Here is a 17,910-nt window from a genome sequence, read left to right as displayed (position 1 = left end):
AGTCAGAATGACTGAAGTGATGCCTAAATCAAAAACCTATGTCTTCGAGCGAAGACAATGAGAGCGAATCTTGTCCAGAGCCGGACAAGTCAGCTTTGCTTGTAGCCCAAGTAAAGTTGCCATGAGACATGTGTCAGTTCCTTAGTGACCCAGGGTCATTTCGGACAAATCAGGTCGGGTTGCCAAGTGGCTATAAATAGCTCACCCCCACAACCATAAACGGTTGGCTGCTCAGATTTCAGTGCACGGCTTTTGTCGTTTGAGAGCAACCCACCTCGAAGCCTTTGAGAGAAAATTCCTAGTGAGGAGAAAAGCCCTAACCACCCAGAGCTAGAGTAAATTGGGCATCACTTAAGTCTTCTTGTCTGTGTGATCTAAAGACTTATTACACTTGAGGACTGTGAATCCTCCAGACGGTTAGGCGTCTCATTCAGAGCATCCAAGAGACATTGTGGATTGCCAGTGAACGAAGTCTGTGAAGGTTTGGGAGTCTACCTTGAAGACTTACCAGAGTGATTGGGCGAGGACTAAGTGACCTTAGCTCAAGGATAATACGGTGAGGACTTGGTGTTCTGAACTGTGTGTTCAGGACTGGGTGTCCGGGACTGTGTGTCCTAAGGTTTAAATACCTAGCCGCTCCAACCAGACGTACAGTTGTCACAGCAACTGGAACTGGTCCAACATATCATTGTCTTCAACGAGTCACTGGTTTCATCTTCACTTCCTCTTCCTATTGTTACTCATTGTGAAGTCATTGCATGCTTGCTTTATCATTTGTCTTCACAACGTGAATGCATGATCTGTTTGGCTTCATAACTTCTTCCTACTTGATCCTTATTACACTGAAGCTGTTTGTCACTGTGCTTTCACTCTATTGAATACATGACCATGGCTGGCCTAGTGTAATCTAACTTCCGCTGCATAGTAATAGGCATAATCTTCACTGTTTGTCTTCATAACTCCCAAGTTTTGAAGACTTTCATAAAAATCGCCTATTCACCCCCCTAGTCGATATAACGCACTTTCGGAGTTGCATGTTGCCGATGTCGTTGATGATCACAAGATTAAGATGGAGAAAATGCGCTTGAAGATTAGAAAGATTAGAAAATATGCCATTCATAGTGATGCTTGGTATCATTATGCTGTTGGATCAATTGTTACCTTAGTTGCGATCTTGATCACATTTGTTGTTGCATTTAAATTCTTTAGCAAGAGAGTTATTTGTTTGTTGCATTTAAATGTTGTATGAACTTTATGTATTGTATTAATTTGGTGTTTCCGGTGCTGTGTATTGAAGATGAGCCGGCAATGGATGTACGATGACCGATGCTCTCCCGAGTTCATTAATGGCATGCATACTTTTCTGCTTGCGGCTGAGGCAAACAAGCGGGCGGATGGTTTTATGCCTTGTCCATGTGCTGGTTGTAAGAATGGTCACAATTACTCTACGTCAAGAACCATTCACGTCCACCTGTTTGAGTCCGGTTTCATGCCCCACTATAATGTTTGGACCAAGCATGGAGAAAGAGGGGTTATGATGGAAGACAATGGAGAAGAAGAGGACGACGACAGCTATCCTGGCCATCGGTTCCCTGAATACGATGATACAACAATGAGGGAAGAAGCTGAGCCCGTAATGCGGGAAGAAGCTGAACCGGCAATGCGGGAAGAAGCTGAAGAAGAGGCATCAGATGAGCCCGTTGATGATCTAGGTCGGGCCATTGCCGATGCAAAGAGAAACTGCGCAAGTGATTTGGAGAAGAAGAAGTTGCAGCGCATGTTAGAGGATCACAAAAAATTGTTGTACCCGAATAGCGTAGGTGACAAGAAAAAGCTGGGCACCACACTAGAATTGCTGCAATGGAAGGCAGAGAATGGTGTATCTGACAAGGGATTTGGAAAGTTGCTGGTAATGATAAAGAATATGCTTCCAAAGGACAACGAATTGCCCGAGAGTACGTACGAAGCAAAGAAGGTTGTCTGCCCTCTAGGGTTAGAGGTGTAGAAGATACATGCGTGCCCTAATGATTGCATCCTCTACCGCGGTGAGTACGAGGATTTGAACACTTGCCCGGTATGCGGTGCATTGCGCTATAAGATCAGCCGCGATGACCCTGGTGATGTCGAGGGCAAGCGCCCCAGGAAGAAGATTCCTGCCAAGGTGATGTGGTATGCTCCTATAATACCACGGTTGAAACGTTTGTTCAAAAACAAAGAGCATGCCAAGGCTATGCGATGGCACAGAGAAGACCATAAGAAAGACAGAAAGTTGAGAGTACCCGTTGACGGGTCGCAGTGGATAAAAATCAAGAGAAAGTACGGGAAGGAGTTTGTAGATGACGCAAGGAACGTATGGTTTGGTCTAAGCGCAGATGGCATTAATCCTTTTGGGGAGTAGAGCAGCAACCATAGCACCTGGCCTGTGACTCTATGTTTGTATAACCTTCCTCCTTGGTTGTGCATGAAGCGGAAGTTCATTATGATCCCAGTGCTCATCTAAGGCCCTAAGCAACCCGGCAACGGTATTGATGTGTACCTAAGGCCATTAGTTGAAGAACTCTTACAGTTGTGGAATGGAACAGGTGTACGTGCGTGGGATGAGCACATGGGGGAAGAATTTGACCTAAAGGCGTTGTTGTTCGTGACCATCAATGATTGGCCTGCTCTCAGTAACCTTTTAGGACAGACAAACAAGGGATACCGCGCATGCACGCATTGTTTGGACGATACCGACAGTATATATTTGGCTAATTGTAAGAAGAATGTGTACCTCGGACATCGTCGATTTCTTCCGAGCAGGCATGCCGTAAGAAAGAAAGGCAAGCATTTCAAAGGTGAGGCGGATCACCGGACGAAGCCTCGCCACCGTACTGGTGCTGATGTACATGATATGGTCAAGGATTTGAAGGTAGTCTTTGGAAAGGGTCCTGGCGGACAACCTGTTCCGAATGATGCTGATGGACGCGCACCCATGTGGAAGAAGAAATCTATATTTTGGGACCTACCCTATTGGAAAGACCTAGAGGTCCGTTCCACAATAGACGTGATGCACGTGACGAAGAATCTTTGCGTGACCCTGCTTGGCTTCTTGGGCGTGTATGGGAAGAAAAAAGATACACCTGAGGCATGGGAGGACCAACAACGTATGCACGGAAAAGACGGCATACATCAGGGTCATGCCAGCTACGCTCTTACCAAAGAAGAGAAGGAAATCTTTTTTGGATGCCTGCTCAGTATTAAGGTACCGTCTGGCTTCTCGTCGAATATAAAGGGAATAATAAACATGGCAGAGAAAAAGTTACGGAACCTAAAGTCTCATGACTGCCACGTGATTATGACGCAACTGCTTCCGGTTGCATTGAGGGGGCTTCTACCGGAAAACATTCGATTAGCCATTGTGAAGGTATGTGCATTCCTCAATGCAATCTCTCAGAAGGTAATCGATCCAGAAATCATACCAAGTTTAGAGAATGATTTGGTGCAATGTCTTGTCAGTTTCGAGTTGGTGTTCCCACCATCCTTCTTCAACATCATGACGCACGTCCTAGTTCACCTATATGAAGAGATTAACATTTTGGGTCCTGTATTTCTACACAATATGTTCCCCTTTGAGAGGTTCATGGGAGTCTTAAAGAAATATGTTCATAACCGTGCTAGGCCAGAGGAAGTATCTCCAAGGGCCATGAAATGTGGAGGTCATTGAGTTTTGTATTGACTTTATTCCTGACCTTAAGCCGATTGGTGTTCCTAAATCGCGGCATAAGGGCAGACTGGATGGAAAAGGCACACTAGGAGGGGATCAAATAATATGTATGGACGAACATTCTCTAACTGAAGCACACTACACAGTTCTACAAAATTCTGCCTTGGTGGCTCCGTATATGGACGAACACAAGAATTTTCTATGCTCCAAACACCCAGAGCGGTCTGAGGACTGGATTACATGTGAACAAACCAGGTGTTTCGCCGGCTGGTTGCAGACACGTACCATGCATGACGCCTCTATTGAAGATGATATGTACTCGCTGTCCCAGTTACCATCTTCGAATATAATGACTTTCAAAGGGTACAAGATAAATGGTAATACATTTTACATGATCGCCCAAGATAAGAAGAGCACCAACCAAAACAGTGGTGTCCGCTTTGATGCAGAAACCAAGACGGGAAATGAAACATATTATGGTTACATAGAGGAGATATGGGAACTTGACTATGGACGTGTGAAAGGACATGCGGTGCCCCCATGTGTGGTTTTGGTAATTGATGACATTCCCTATGGACTAATGGTTGCATTGAGTTATATTTGAAGGATTTTTCCATAGGCATTTCTTGAAGTCCATGTGTTGGTTTCAAGGAGTTTATGGGTTGACCAAGGTGCTATTAAGGAATTATCCAAAGATTGGTCATGTGAGTGTTGAGCTTATTGCAAGCATGTGTTGAAGAAGAAGATTGTGTGATCATTCCTGTTTACCTTCAAGACATCATCCAAACGAAGAGAGTTGGAAAGATTCAAGGTTGATCAAGACTAAGTCAAGAGTGAATCAAGTTGATCAACTCACAAAGCGTAGAAGATGTACCGAGAGGGATCAAGTGATCTCATGGTATGGTAAGCATTGTCCATTGCACTTTGTTTACTAACCCATGGTCTATGTGAGAGTCTATGTGGGGTTAGGTACGTGTCCATGGGCTTGCGTCAAGAGGAAGATATCATACAACCCATGGAAAGGATGACATCAAGTGGTGATCGTCATCAAGATTGCCGTGTGCAAGTTCAAGTGGAGCATCACGAAGAGATCAAGTGCTTGAAGCTTGCCATCCATTGTGGTGTCAATGGACTTGTGAATATGTGCCGAAGAGTGGCTCACCCATAGTGTAGTATGGGGGAGCAATCATCTAGTCTTCATCGAGCCAACGCAATCAAGAAAGGTGGTCCAACTTGAGGGAGTCAAGATCATCATCATCTAGCTCAAGTGGACCATGTGCAAGGCAAAGGTTTGCCCTTGATAGGCTTTCTATTTTACCGGTCTCGTGGTGGTAGTTGGGAGACCGGGTTATAGGATCGTTTGCCGTACTATCAAGGGGGGCTCTCAAGTTGGTGGCTTGATCGTATCGTTAGTAGAGAGCTCAAACCATTGCATCATTGCATCATGTTTCTTGGTTCTTGTTTGGTTCTCTTTGTGAGTCTTAGAGCTTATGGTCATCTTGATGACAAGCTTGAGTTCATCGAAAACGGAGTTCGCATGCGTCTTCTATGATGTTTTCGGTGTTGGAGGTTTTACCGGTCTTATCCGAGGAAGGGTTCTCACCATTTTATTTTGGGCCTTTTCTAATTTGCTTCTTATTGATATTTCTTTCAAGATTGTGTTATCCCTTGTCGCTAGCTTTCCAACAAACTTGTCTTCATCGAATTCGGAGTCCGTTTGCAAAAGTTGTGGCAGTTTTGGTGTTCTGAAAAGGCTGCAGTGGTACTACCGCGAATTGGAGCGGATGTAATTTTTTACTACCGCTCCAGAGCGGTACTACCGCGGCTCCTACAGCGGTAGTACCGCTCCGGACCAAAAACTCGTCCCAAGTCCTGCGGTGGTAGGCTCGGATGTATTTCTTTAGTACCGCTCGCTAGCAGTAGTACCGCTACCCTTTGCGGTAGTACCGCGATCCCTAGCGGTAGTACCGTGAGGACGGGTGGTAGTACCGCTCCGGCAGTTCTACTGGCCTTTTGCCTCCTCGCTGTTGTTTTTCAAAGGGGTTCTACCGCCCTAGCGGTAGTACCGCTCCTTGGAGCGGTAGTACCGCTCTGTGCGGGCTGTGAGCATAACGGTTGGATTTTTACCCACCTATAAAAGGGGGTCTTCTTCCCCATTGAACCGTATCCTTTGAGCTCGTGTTCTTCCCCCATTGTTGACCTTCTTCGAGCTTGCTAACTCTCAATCCCTCCATGGATTCTTGCTAGTTTTTGAGGGAAAAGAGAGAGGAGATCTAGATCCACGTTTCCACCAATCACTTTCTCCTCTAGGTGAGGGGAACCCCTTGGATCTAGATCTTGGAGTTCTTGGTGTTCTCCTTCTTGTTCTTCCTCTCATTTTCCTCCCTAGCATTAGTTGCTTCGGCGGGATTTGAGAGAGAAGGACTTGGGCACTCTGTGTGCCCTTGCCATTGCATTTGGTGCATCGGTTTGAGTTCTCCACGGTGATACGTGGAAGTGAAGTTTGAGAAGCTTATTACTCTTGGGTGTTTGGGCACCCTAGAGCTTGTTCCTCTTGGGTGCCTTGGTGCCCTAGATGGTTGGTGTTGTTCGGAGCTCAATCATTGTGGTGTAAAGCTCCGGGCAAGCGTCAGGGTCTCCAATTAGGTTGTGGAGATCGCTCCGAACAATTTGACGGGTACCGGTGACCGCCCCCAAGGGTTGCCAAAGTGTACGGGTTCGGTGACCGCCCCCAAGGGTTGCCATTTGTACGGGTTCGGTGACCGCCCTCAAGGGTCCCTTAGTGGAATCATGGCATCTTGCATTGTGCAAGGGCGTGAGGAGATTACGGTGGCCCTAGTGGCTTCTTGGGGAGCATTGTGCCTCCACACCGCTCCAAACGGAGATTAGCATCCGCAAGGGTGTGAACTTCGGGATACATCGTCGTCTCCGCGTGCCTCGGTTATCTCTTACCCGAGCTCTTTACTTATGCACTTTACTTTGTGATAGCCATATTGTTTCTTATCATATATCTTGCTATCACCTAGTAGTTTATCTTGCTTAGCATAAGTTGTTGGTGCACATAGGTGAGCCTAGTTGTTGTAGGTTTTCTGCTTGACAAATTAACCGCTAGGTTTATTCCGCATTTGTTCAAGCCTAAACCGTAATTATTTTAAAAGCGCCTATTCACCCCCCCTCTAGGCGACATCCACGATCTTTCAATTGGTATCAGAGCCTCGTCTCTCTTTGTTAGGCTTAACCGCCTAGAGAGTAAAGATGTCGACTAGGGGATTAGGATTCTCTCACACTCTTAGTTTCGATGGCACAAATTTTGATGTTTGGGTAATTCGCATGCTTAATCTCTTTAGGGTCATGGACCCGAATTTAGAACGAATTGTAGATATGGGTTTTTCTCCTCCAAAGGATCCCCAAAGATTATCTTTAGAGGATGAGAAAAACTCTTATCTCAATGCTCAAGCTTCTAATGTGCTTTTCGATGCTTTGAGCAATGTAGTTATATTTCAACTCATGCCTTTTTGGGATGCTCATGATTTGTGAACAAAGCTTCAAGATCAATATGGCGTGTCCAAGTTTTGTGGGGATGATTGTTCTCCCTCCACCTCTGGCCGTGTTGTGTTCTCAACTTCTTCTACTTCACCTACGTGTGGTTTGCCACAAGGTAATGATATGGTGAGTAGTGTTGGTCATTGCAATGATGATAGTATGCTTATTGTGGATGATCCTTCATCACTATCTTATTGCAATGATCCTTCTTTGGGATTTAACACTTCGAGCACTCCAAATGTTTCACACGCTTGTGTTGATAGTCCTTGCATATCATGTATAAATTGCTTGACTAAATCTCATGATGATATGTGTACTATGTCTTGTTGCCATGATAAAAATACATATATTTCCTTGAATTGTTGTGTTAACAATGTAGAGGAAACCCAACACTCCATGGAACAAGATGTGGTGTTTAATGGTGCCTCAAGGGATCCTACATCATCATCTACTGCTTTTTGCCTTATGGCTAAGGCGTCAAAGGTATCTCCTACTTTGTACCCCAATATGTCTCTTGATGATGATGTTGATGCAAATGATGATGAGGATAATGATGAAGAGAATGATAATGTTGCCTCCTTAAAAACTAAGGGGGAAATGATTTTTAAAGCTCTTCACAAAAATAAACTTGCTCGTTCCAACTTCATGGAAATCATGTCTATTGCCATTGAAGGCAAGAAATATATTGATGAGTTGGAATCTCGTCTTGAGGAGCATGAGGTCACCATTGATAAAATGGAAGGTCATGAGTTTGATTATGCTAATGAGATTGCGGACATCTCTCAAGCTCTTGAACTTGAACAAACCACCAAGGAATCTCTTGAGGAGACTTTTGCTCTAGAATTATCTAGAGTGAGGGAATCTCGTGATAGAGCTCTTGAGGTGGCCAATGATTTTGAAACTAAAAATGAGGAGCTTGAAGTTGTGCATGCTAAACTCCTTGAGGACTTTGAGCACCTCGAAAATGGCTCAAGGGTCATTAAGAGTGAGGTCATCAAACTCACCGAGTCTCATGCTCAACTTAAAGCTTCGTATTCAAAAGAGCTTGCCAAGTTGTCTTCTCCTCTTGTTGTTAATGATGATGCTTGTGATACTAACTCTATCTCTTGTGAAGCATCCATATTGAAGGAGAATGTTGAGCTAAGGGCTCAACTTGATTTGCTATCTAGAAATTATGGGATGTTGGAAGAAAATCATGTAAAGCTCACAAGCTCTCATGATGATCTTCTAGTATCCCATAATGTGCTAAAGTTAGCTCATGAGGCCATGATTGCTAAGGTAACATCTAGCGAGCCACATGTGGATACTAGCACTACTTCTAGTCAAAATGCTATGTTGCCATGTGCTAGTCCTAGTAATTCATCTACTCACAATGTTGGTACATCTTGTGATGAATTGCTTTCCTTGCCTTGTTGCTCTAACGATGAAGCTTATACTTCCTCTAGTACTTGTGTTGAGACTAACCATGTAGAGGAAATCAAAGAGCTCAAGGCCCAAGTCACTTCTTTGAAGAAAGACTTGGAAAAGAGTCATGAAGGGAAATTCACACTCAACAATATCTTGAGTGTGCAAAAATCCCCCAATGACAAAGGTGGACTTGGATTCAACTCCAACAACAAGAAGAAGAAGTCCAAGGTGAACAAAAAGAAGGGCCAAGAACAAGTCAAGAATTCGGCCAAGATTGTTTGCTTCAAGTGCAAAGTAGAAGGGCATCATGTTAGATCTTGCCCATTGAAGAAGAAGCCCATTAGTGACAAGCAACAAGGGAAGCGTCCACAAGTTCACTCGCATTCTCAACCTCAATTTGAAGAAAAACCTCTTCCCAAGAAGACTCAAGCTTATGCTTCTCAAGTTGAGAAATCAAGTGAGAAGAAAGTGAAGAGTAGACGTTGCTACCTATGTTGCGAGAAAGGTCACCTCGCTTCTTCATGCACTAGTGGTAACTTATCCAACCCAATTATTATTGATGATGTCTATTCTCTTGGGAAGGATAAGGTTGGCAATGTGGTTTCCAAGTTTGTTGGTACTCAAAGTGGTTTGAAGCAAAGAACCATTTGGGTAGCCAAGCCTATTGTGACTAACCTCTTAGGACCCAACTTGGTTGGGGACCAACAAGCTCAAACTTGATCAATAGGTGATGTTGGAGGTCATTGGAGACTTGGCTACATTAGGAAGAATTAAGGGGACTTCATCATTCTCATTGTCTCAAGCCAAGTCATTTGGATTATCAAGTTTCTATCTTATATCCAATGTTCCTCCTTGCGATAACTCGTGCTTAAATTGTTTACATTGAAAGTTACTTGCCCCTTTGCATGTTTGGCTTTGTTCCTTTCATGTGTTTGTATATGTTGTGCTTCCAACTTGATTATCTTGAGCAATCAAGTATGTGTGTGTTGGTTTGCACATCATGTACATGTGTGTCGTTCGTTGAGAATTTGTGCATCTTGGTTATATCTTAGTTGGCTCTTGTGAGAGATTAATGGAATATCCCATTATGGGGGAGTGATGTGCTTTGTGCACTTCACAATCCTATAAAGGTGGGTACATGGGGAATACCACTTAGTATTGATATTGCAAGCTTATCTAGTCGCTATGTGGTATGTCTTCTCATGAGAAATTCAAATTCTAAATAGTCCATTAATTATCTCTTGTTGGATCCTTTTCTTTGCCTCTTGTTTATCTTTAATTGGTATCACATTATGGGGGAGTAATATGCTATGTGTATATTACTAGCCTAGAAAATGTGTACATTTGAGATATTGTCACCTAGAATTGATATTGTAAATTATCTTGTTCCTAGGTGGCATGTTAGCTCTACAAGTTGCAATTTGGTTGTGTTTGGTGTGAAGATGATGTCGGATATCCTTGTTATCTACCACCGGGAATTATTTCCAAATACTTCTTGTCCCTTTACAATTGGTACTCACTTATGTGTGGTAGAAATTATTGATCATCTTTACATTAGCCTTTGCTTTTATTTGCCTTATCTCTTGCCTAGGATTGTGTCAACTCCCATTGTATTCCATACCACTTGTGGATCTTGTTATTTCCTTGAGCTTGTCTAGTGTTTGTATAGATATAGTGAAAGTGGTGATCCCATCTTGTGCTTTTTGTATTCAAATGCAAATTCTCCATAATGCACAATGCTTGGGGGAGCTATCCTATTTTTCTTAGAACACTCACCTTATGATCCTTTTCAAGTGTGTGTTGGTGGAATTCAAATCGTTTCTTTTGGTACTTTGTGCCATCATGAAATTTGTAGAGCACTTGGTTTGTTTGGAAACATTGTCTCTTTTGGGAGTTTGACATCTTTATTTTTGTGTATCAATGGATATCTCATTCCTTGATGTATCGTTTAATGATATCCTCCAAGTGATATTTTATTCATTTGGTATCTCTTCTTCACTTGGTATTTCTTTGTCTTTTGGTATCGGTTCTTGAAAGTCTTGAGCATGCATATTAATTTGATGTAGTATTTTTAGCATGCTTTCTTTCTTGGACCCAATATATAGGGGAAACTCCACCAAGTCACAAATTGGATGAGATGTGCATGAAATTAATTTTCATATCTATATGCACATATTTATGTGGAGTTTGTCCTATGTATTGTTGGTTCTCTAACTCTTTGGTCCCAATGAGTTTGGGTACCATTTTGCTTGTGTTGTTGTTCCAGGAACAATTGGAGATGCATTGGACGCTTGGCTCACTCACAAGGAAGGTGGTGTCATCATGTGCTAATTGGAGTCAAGCTAGGATGATCAATGAACTACTAACTACCTTTAATTGGCATCTACTACATCCTTCCAATGATATCTCGATAACAAGTATCTCTCCATGCATTCTTTTCTTGCATTCAATCTTGTGTAGGTTGCATCTTTGCATGATTTTCGTTCCATCTTGTGATACTTGTTTCCTTTCTCAAAGCATCTCAACGATGATCTCATGTTGCTAGTTGTGATGTCTTTGATAGGTGTGTGGTAGGAATTCATTTATATACTATAAGACCATATCTAGCCATGTGCTATGCTTCCAAGCAAATATCTTATTGGTATATGTATGACTTCCTTTTGGATATCTTGTTCCTTCGTGTTGTAACTATTTCGGGTCTACATCCTTCTTTGTAGATATATATATCATCATGATTTCATCTACCTAGAATCTTATACACTTGAGAGAAGTTGCATATCTAGATGATATCCTTTCTTTCATGTCCACCTTGTCTTTCTTATGTTATTTCTTTGGTGGCTCCATGAAAGCTTTTGCCTTGAGTGCGTGTCTTCTATCGTTGCATCTTGATGCACTCTTGTGTGGTGAAGATTATTTTCCTCATGCTTATCTTTACGAGGTTTTTGCCATCTTAATTGGTATCCCTCGTCTTGATGAGCCTTTCATCTTCTATCTTCACCGCGGGTTGTCTCAAGCATAGGTTCTCTATATGCTTATTAGTAAGCTTGTGAACCCATTTGCTAGTTTTGTGTGGGAATGATAGGCCTTGCACCGTGTGCCTCATTCTTTCAAGACTTTATTGATGCTTAATGCTTTTCTGTACATTAGTCTTCTCAAGTGCATTGCCTTGACTCACACACATCTTTTTGGTTGAGCCCACTCTTAAGTTGCCTCTCTTACTTGTTGCTCAACCATGTGTTTGTTGCAAGTACTAGGCTTAGTTTCCTATATGCTCTCTTGCACTTGTTGTAAGTTTCTATTGATTTTGGGGGAGCTATGATCCTATTTTGTGCACTTTGTATCCAGATACAAAAATTCTTGATGTGCACAAATCATGGGGAGCTTCTCTAGTTTCTTTAGAACACTGCTCTACTCTTATCATTATATCCTTTATTCATGTGGCTCGTAGGATCATTGGCCTAGTTGGTTCAATTGGTATCTTTTGATAGCTTGCTTCAGTAGATATCTTTTGAATGCTTGATTGCTTGTTTCTCTCTTTGTTATGTCTTTGTGGCATATCTTCCTTTTGCAATCTTTGGGCCTCAATATATTTTGTCTTCCTCCAAGTTTTTACCGTTGGATGTGTGTGTTGCATTCCACTCTCTTGTTGAGAAATACACAATTTATGGAGGAACACATTTTATATTGGCCTTCTAAGCTTGTAGCCCATTTTGGCAATCGATGCCAATGGGGGAGAAGTTTCAGAGAGTTTTGTGGAGAAGTTTATAGAGTTGTCTCTTCTGGCTTTGGTTTGTTCCTAAGCATACGCATCTCCTTCGCATGCATTATTGGTTGTTGCATTGCATGGTGATGCACAATTCCTTATATAAACTCTCTTGAAAGTGATTGTCATCAATTACCAAAATGGGGGAGATTGAAAGGACATGCGGTGCCCCCATGTGTGGTTTTGGTAATTGATGACATTCTCTATGGACTAATGGTTGCATTGAGTTATATTTGAAGGATTTTTCCATAGGCATTTCTTTAAGTCCATGTGTTGGTTTCAAGGAGTTTATGGGTTGACCAAGGTGCTATTAAGGAATTATCCAAAGATTGGTCATGTGAGTGTTGAGCTTATTGCAAGCATGTCTTGAAGAAGAAGATTGTGTGATCATTCATGTTTACCTTCAAGACATCATCCAAATGAAGAGAGTTGGAAAGATTCAAGGTTGATCAAGACTAAGTCACGAGTGAATCAAGTTGATCAACTCACAAAGCGTAGAAGATGTACCGAGAGGGATCAAGTGATCCCATGGTATGGTAATCATTGCCCATTGCACTTTGTGTACTAACCCATGGTCTATGTGAGAGTCTATGTGGGGTTAGGTACGTGTCCATGGGCTTGCGTCAAGAGGAAGATATCATACAACCCATGGAAAGGATGACATCAAGTGGTGATCGTCATCAAGATTGCCATGTGCAAGTTCAAGTGGAGCATCACGAAGAGATCAAGTGCTTGAAGCTTGCCATCCATTGTGGTGTCCACTACTAGAAAAAGGACTACTAATGGCGCACCAGTTTTGCCTACTAATGGCGTATCACTGGTGCGCCATTAGTATCACGCAACTAGTATTTATTACTAATGGCGCACCACTGGTGCGCCATTAGTATCTGGTATACTAATGGCGCACCACCCAGTGCGCCATTAGTATAGAACACCATGCGCCATTAGTATGCCTCCCAGGGGCCATATTTAACCATGTGCTTTGGCACACTAATGGCGCACTGCGGGTGGATGCGCCATTAATATACTTGGCATACTAATGGCGCACTGTTTGGTGATGCGCCATTAGTATACTTTGGCATACTAATGACGCACTCTGTAGTGATGCGCCATTAGTATGAATATTAGGTTTTATTTTTTTTACTTTTCTGATTTTTGCACAGGTTACAAAATATATTATTTGACAGAATATAGACAGTAGCACACAGCAACAGCAGATTAATCGAATACAATAGAAGATTAGTCTCCGAATACAATTCATCATATTAGTCTCCGAATTCAAAAGACCGAACAAAGATAAAACATTACAAGTCTCGAGACCGCGAGTATCGAGTTTGTCTTCACATTACAAGTTGATATCGATCATCTAAACTACCATCACATAGAAGAGAGCTGCGGTCATCACGATGAGCATCATCGCGATGAAACTGGTCTTCATCCGGTTCCTCCAACGCTCCCTCCTCTCTCCCGCTAGATAGCGGGTGTATCTAGATTCCGCCTCCGCCCTAGTGGTGTACCCTTTGTAACTGTTACCGCTGAAACGGTGAACCTGTCTCCGACACTCCTCCCAGTCGTCGTAGACTCCGGGAACCTTACCCTTGTACACGACATACGACGGCATCTCTATGCACAAGCCAAACAACAGACAATACATACATAAGCAATATATATGTATGCAACAAAATGATCAGAAGAGAAAAGCAAGACATTAATAGCATGATTCATGGTCCTACTAATAAATAGCATCGATTACATCTAAGTTGAACGACTGTCCAAACCAAAGAGACATAAAATTCATTAAAGTTTAATTACAACATGAGCCAATCAATGTTTCAGAACTACACATCACTACTTTCGACTCGACTCATGGACAAGAGCGTGGATGAAGCCGCCGTCTGTCGTGATGGTCATGAAATCGCGGGTGTTGTCAGCCTGCATTTGTAGCATTCCGTCTATCTCAATGTTGGACGGTTGATATCTGAGGAAGAACTGCCCCGAGGTATGAAGGACATCTTGATGGATGATGTCCGCAAACTCTGACCGGATGCGAAAGAATTCTTGTCTGATGTCCGCGTCCTGGATTGCCGACAAGCTCGCGGCCCAATCATTGAGATTATTTGGTAGCAGAAGGTGATGATGGTCCCTTACGATCGCCCGCATGTGATGGAGGGCGTAGTAGGCATCCTTCTGACCGCTAGGCAGCTGCTTGACGCAGCAGAACGTCGTATTGTGGGCGAACACATGCTTGCCGTACTTACGAACTGCCCTGGTGAAGGTGCCTCCTGATTTGGCGTAGACGGGGAGAACATCATCAAGAACTTTCTTGATATTTGTGTAGTCTATCTTGGAGTTACGGTTCGGGTCGAAATACGTGTCCATGGAATATTTCGGGCTTAAGAGGATGAGTGTGCAATGTGTGTCACTGCACAGAACACGGAATGTTAGAAAAAAAAGAATGATCGAAATCTAAAAAATCATATGTTACGGGGCGGTTAAGGGATGACTTACTCAGGAAAGTAAGCCACAAGGAAGTTATCCTTATCTGGGTTTGCCAGAATGACGCCTTCGAGGTGTGAACTCGTGACTTGGCGGTCCCCAGCGCTGCTCAAGAGCTTGGCACGCATGTAGAAGGGGTCGATGATCACGATGTCCGGGGTCTTGTCTCTAATGATCTGCATCTCCATACTCAGCGAAAACAGCCGAACGAAGGTGTAGTGCAGCAGATGAAGGTTAAACATAGCAAAGATGTCATCAAACCGCAGGACGATCGTACCCCCGATGTCGCCATCCACAAAGCCCTTGCCCTCTGGCACCTTGGCCACGAAAACTGGGTATGCCACATCATTCTCTCTTAGACGCCGCTTCTCCAAAGAAAGAACACTGTCGTGCAGAATCCGCATAGCACCGGTTGCAGCATTGAGCATATTTGTCGGTAGCATCGCCCTACCCGCCACATGCACCCTCCTCGAGATATCCTTAGGTGAAGGTGGCCCGTCCTAAGCACGGATCGTACTCGGTGCCGGCTGGCTCGCACCGGTGCCCTTTTTAGTCTGCCGTTTCCGGCTCTTCTTCTTGATCTGTTGTAATGGGACTGAGTTCTGCTCAAAGACCGCCTTCTTGAGCGTGTTGGGGCTGATAATATTTCGCACCTCAGCTATCTGAGGCTCGGTGAAGGCGGCAGCTGGGGGCGTCTCCTGAGAACTGAACGCCAGACGATGCCTGTTGCAACTGGGTTTCTCCGACGTACCAGCTAGATTGCGGTCGTCTTGGTTGGGTTCTTGAGAAGGAGGCCCGCAGAAATCGTCATCATACCCATGTTTGGCAAAGTACTTAATGATGTTGGTAAATGTACCATTGTCGTCGTCCGAATCTTGTGCCATATGCATGTCCGGATCCTGTGCCATAGGGATGTCCGGCATGTCCGGTAGCGTTGCGGCATTCTTGCCATGGCATGGCGCCGGCATGACTGGCGGTCCTGCCTGTGGGGTGGTGTCCCCCGCCCCCAAACGAATCTGGCTCTTCGGCCAAAGTAGGGGCCAACTTACACAGGCGCTGAGGGTCATCTCATCTTCTTCGTCGGCCCCAGCGGGTCGAATCGGAGGTAACAGCTCGTCGCAGCCTAGCAGCACCCGAACCACTTCAACCCTATACATTGTGGGTGGCATCGGATTACCGTGGAACACGGGGTTGCCCAGTTGAACGATTCTGCCCTTGGCGACATCGACCAACTCGCCGCCCACGAAGTACGGGAGAGTGCAAGGAACGTCGGCGGCGCCCTGCGAAAACATGTAGGGCGACGGGGATGCCCAGTCAAAGGCAAGGAGATGAAGTCATTGGCCGAGAGGCTTAGTTACTGTGATGCCGTCGAGCTCGGCTAATGTCGAGGCACCGCCAACGGCGGGCGTGCAACTGACGGAGGGGCCGCTTGCTGGCGAGGTGCCGGCCGGCGTACACCCGGGTGCATTAAGCTCCAATGCCCATCCGGCACCGGAGACACGAATACCGCCTCCGCTGGAGACACCAATGGCGCCGCCGGAGACAACAATGGCGCCGCCTGCGCGCTGTGTGAGTTGCTGGCCGTGAAGCTGGGAACCGGGGGAGGCCCCTGTTGGCCGCCCGCAATCCACATCGTCAGCCCATGAATCAACGTAGGCACCATGGCGTTGAGCTTCGTTCCCAGTTGTTGTTCCACTTGCTCTTGGACAAGCTCTGGAATCCGTGCCACTTGTGCCTTGAGTGCTTCAACCTCGCGCGACTGGCTTTCCGAGCTGGTCCTTTTCTCCTTTCGCCCACCAGCGGTATAGTATGACGACCATTTTGTGGTCAAGCCTTTGCCGGCCACACGACCAGCTGACGTTGGCTTATTGAGCTTATCCCTGTTTTTCATTACGTTCAACGCCCTATTCAAAGGGGTGTCAAAAGGGGAGCTCTGAGACGACCCCGCGCTACTGCTTTCTTTGTCCTGCGGAAGGAACATGAACCATTTAGAAATATTGGGGATTAATTAGAATGCAACCATATGGAGCTAATTACGTGGGGGTGTATTCATTACCAGAACAAGCTCAAGCTCCTTGGTCTTCGGATCCGTGGTAAGCTCCTTTGTTACCGGGTCCTCCTTGTACCGGGCCCTGAGAAAGTTCATGGTCTGCTTGTCACTGTATTTCTCTAAGCGGGGCGGTAGGCCTTGCTCGGCACGCTCCGCGTCCTCCTTGTCCCATACAGGCTCCGCCACTCTGTAACTGCCGGGACCGAGTTGGTGGACCCCTAAGTTCAACTTCCGCATTTCTTTCCCCCACTAACTTGATTCGGAGGTTGCGGGGCTCTCGCACTTGATCTTGAACTCCTTGTAGTCATCTTCGCTCATCAAAGGATATTTTGCCTTGATCTTGTCATAACTATCGCCTTTATCAATCATTGCCTTCACCGTGCTTCTCCAAGTAGACAGGGCCGTGCTCATCTTCGTGAGGGCGGCATTGTTCACTTTATTCCCTGAGAGGCGTGTGTTTGCAAACTCAGCGGGGAACTTGTATCATTCGTGCAGCTTCGTGAAGAGTAGGCTGCGCAAATTCCCTCGGTCCTTATGCCTTAGATTCTCGGTGTTGATCGATATGGTGCTCCGGAGAATGCACCCGAGCTGAACCGAGTACCCCTTGGCTACTTGTTTGGGCGCCGTCGGTTGCCCGTCGGAGTTCACTTCAGTAAATTCCTCCCTGATGGTGCCGAGCACGCTCGGGTGCCGGTCCTTCCGTTGCCTCTTCGGCTGGCTGCCATCTGTGCGTGCGCCGCCATCATCAGTGGTGGCATCCTCGGCGGCGCCATCAGTGGTGTCATCCCCGACGCTAGTAGTTGTTGTGTAGTCAGGATCGGTGTCTTCCGTAGCGTCCTCATAGCGGTGAGGTTCTTCCTCCAACTCCTGGGACAGCTCCCAGAATGGCTTGCCGCCCGAACCGCCGGCCTCATCGTTGTGGGCCATGTTTCGCTCTAAATAGGAAAA

The sequence above is a fragment of the Triticum urartu genome, chromosome 3A, assembly GCF_056163025.1.
Source record: "Triticum urartu cultivar PI428250 chromosome 3A, HENAU_Tu73, whole genome shotgun sequence".
Taxonomy (NCBI): Eukaryota; Viridiplantae; Streptophyta; class Magnoliopsida; order Poales; family Poaceae; genus Triticum; species Triticum urartu.
The sequence above is the reverse complement of the archived record's forward strand: the minus strand, read 5'-3'. Positions refer to the sequence as shown.